At 41.3% G+C, this 3444-nt stretch overlaps 1 pseudogene; it reads left to right on the forward strand.

Annotated features, from left to right (window-relative positions):
- Window positions 1-1139: 1139 nt before the first annotated feature.
- Window positions 1140-2542, forward strand: LOC100032990 (zinc finger and BTB domain-containing protein 12-like; annotated as a pseudogene).
- Window positions 2543-3444: the final 902 nt, after the last annotated feature.

Below are 3444 nucleotides of genomic sequence, written 5' to 3' on the forward strand. Positions count from 1 at the left end.
AAATAGTTTTCAGGGCTCATGTTGAACTCATTAAATGTAACTAAATTTCTACTTTTAATTTTTTTACATTTATATCATTTTGAATAAAAATGTACAATTTTATACTATTTATATAACATATACTATAATATATGTTATATATTATCCTATGTAAATTATATTACTATATTATATACTATATTCTATAATATACTTTAATATTATAGTATATTATATATTCTACTTTCTACTTTTAATTCTACTTTTAATTTTTTACATTTTACATTTATATCATTTTGAATAAAAATGTAAAAATTTTATACTATTTATATTATATCATATATCATATTATATTATATTACATTGCATTGTGTTGTATTATATTATACAATTTATCGATATTTAATAGACATATTTAACCATGAAAGCCTATAATACAAAGGGAAATAGTGTGAGCCTCATTTCTGCAATGAACTAATGGAGCACATAGTATCACAAAGGATAAATAAGCTTGCATCAGTGGTTACAGGCATTGTAGAAGGAATATCCGCATCACTAAGTTGATGGATTCTTTTGTGGTTTTTGTTTAGTAGTTTCAGTTGTGTCTGACTCCTTGTGACCCCATTGGGGATTTTCATGGAAGACATAGTGGAGTGGTTTTCCATTTCTCTCTCTCTATTCATAATTTTATTGATAAGGGACCGAGGCAAACAAGGTTAAGTGATTTTCCCATAGTCACACAGGTGATTTAAACTCATGAAGATGGGTCTTTCTGGTTCTAAGCCCAGTCTTATACCCACTACAATGCCAAGCTGCCCAAATCCTTTTGAGTATTCAAATATTATTAATTCATTTATCACTTTATTTAGTACTTCCTATATGCAGACTTCAGTGTTAGGTGCCTAGGAGATTTATAGAAGACATTTTCTTTAAGGAACTTACCAATTGACAAAAGAAATAAATATACAAATAACTGCAATACAAAAGATTATGTTAAACTCCTTAAAATGAGCTTTGCAAGTACCAAGCAAGAAAAAAATAATATTTTCCTTCTTTAAAAAAATATTTTGGCATCACTCAGTCCTGCCAGTGTGTGCTGGCCCCCGGGGGTCGGGGTGGGGGTAATTAAGGGAAAAATACTCCCTATCACACCTAGCACCATGGCATCTGGAGTGGAAGTCTTGCAATTCCAGCTCCCAGGGCATGAGGCTGCCACCCTTCGAAATATGAACCAGCTCCGGGCAGAGGAGCACTTCTGCGATGATGTCACCATGGTAGCTGACAGCTTCAAGTTTCGGGTCACAAGATAATCTTCACAGCCTGCTCCCCATTTCTTCATGACCAGTTTCTCCTCAATCCCAGTTCAGAACTACAAGTGTCACTAATGCACAGTGCCAGAATCGTGGCTGACCTCCTCCTCTCCTGCCATACTGGAGCTCTAGCGTTTGCTGTCCCTGACATTGTCAACTACCTGACTGCAGCGTCCTACCTCCAAATGGAGCATGTGGTAGAAAAATGTAGAAATGCTTTGAGCCAAGTCATTGATCCCAAGATTGACCTGAAAGAGGATGGAATTGGTGGAAGGAATGGATTAACTGGACTCACTTCTACCAAGTCACTCCTCCCACTTGCCTGAACCCCAAAGCCAACTCCCAAGCCCCCACCTCCACCTCCTCTTCTCCGGCCAGTGAAACTGGAATTCCCCCTAGATGAAGACCTTGAACTAGAGGAAGAAGATGAAGAAGAGGATATGTCAGATATCTGCATTGTCAAAGTGGAATCAGTATTGGAGGTGGCACAGAGGCTTAAGCCCCCTGGAGGGAGCCTTGGTCTTGGGGGGAACCTTAACCTTGGAGGGGATCTTGGCCTTGGAAGAAGTAGTGGACCCCTCATCAATGAGGTTGGAGAAACTATTGATGCCCCTGATGGTAGCACAGCACCTCAGGGGGTAGGGAAGGCCTCTTACAGCCTGACAGAAGACACAGAGGGGGGACAGTCTGTTGATGTTTCCTGGAGGTTGAGTGGGAGAGGGCATAATACTCGGGCTGGGAGATGAAGTCCTGGCAGCAGCCACTATGTCCCGAAGCAGTGGAGTTAGTGGGAATTATGGGGGCATCCAGAGCCCTATCTAGGGGGCTCTCCCGTGGGTAACCCACTGAAGAACATCAAGTGTACCAAGTGCCCAGACGTGTTTCAGGGTGTGGAAAAGCTTGTGTTCCATGTGAGAGCTCAACACTTCATCCTTATGTGCCCTCAATGTGGGAAGCAGTTGAACCATAGCAGCAACATCAACCATCACATGAATGTCCACCGAGGTGTCAAATCACACTCCTGTGGTATTTGTGGCAAGTGCTTCTCGCAGAAGTCTACCGTACAGGACGACCTCAATCTGCACTCTGGGGCTCGGCCGTACCGTTGCTCTTACTGTGATGGGCATTTTGCCCATAAACCTGCCATTCGATGGCACCTCAAGGAGCAGCATGGCAAGACCACAGCAGAGAACATCCTTGATGCCAGTGTGTCAGAGCTGAATGCCCTCCTCCGCTGGTTGGAGGAGGGATAACTAGGGGAGGGAAGGGGGTGAGGTGAGGAGATTGCTGGTAGAAGGGGGTAGTGACCTCTCTTCCAGAGAGAAGGAAACTGAAGGGGAGAAAGGGCTTTTTTAATGTTTCCCAGAGGGTTAACATACATGCTATAGTTAAAGGTAGAAGTGTACAAAGTTCAGGGCTTCCTTGGGGGAATAAGAAAGGGTTAGACCTAGCTAAGGAGATTATCAAAGATAAAGTTCCTGTATTTTAGGATAAAGACACAAGGTGGGAGGGAAGACTTTTTTTCTGGAAGAGGTAGATTTTATTGAGATGAGCATGTGAGTAGTAAAAAGATAAATGGAGGAAAAGAGGGTTTTATTATAGGGTAAGGAAGCTATAGAGAAGACTCTTTATCAACTCAGTTGGGTTAGGGTGGGTAGGAATTGGGAGGGAATCTTACCAAAGGTATTTCTGTCTTTTGGTGGGAATAGAGCAGATTAAATTCTTCAATTCTTAGAGGGGAAACTTTTCGGAAAAGTTTAGTTAGTCCCTGGGAGGAAGGGTTAGATAATTTTTTTTAGGCATGCTGGGGAAGAGGGGAGGGGGACAGGACTTTTGTCTCAGGAGACAAAAAAGTTACAAATGGTAACAAAAAAGAAAGAAATGGTGTAATGGACAAGTAAAATAGAAAACAAATAAAGGCAAAAGGAAGATGAAAGTCAGAAGTTAGGGTTGGGGAGGGGAAAGGAGGAAAATACTTAGAAAAGGGCTCTTGGGGATGGGGAGGGAGGGAAACAAAGGGAAGGGAAGGGGAGGATGTGGTAGAGACATATACAATATTTTTTAAGGAACCAAAGACATTTTTCAGGAGTTTTCTGGAATCTGGGTTCTCAGTTTCTGCTTTTATTTTCCACAAAATAAATTTTTTTTCTTTAAA

The sequence above is a fragment of the Monodelphis domestica genome, chromosome 2, assembly GCF_027887165.1.
Source record: "Monodelphis domestica isolate mMonDom1 chromosome 2, mMonDom1.pri, whole genome shotgun sequence".
NCBI classification, from domain to species: domain Eukaryota; kingdom Metazoa; phylum Chordata; class Mammalia; order Didelphimorphia; family Didelphidae; genus Monodelphis; species Monodelphis domestica.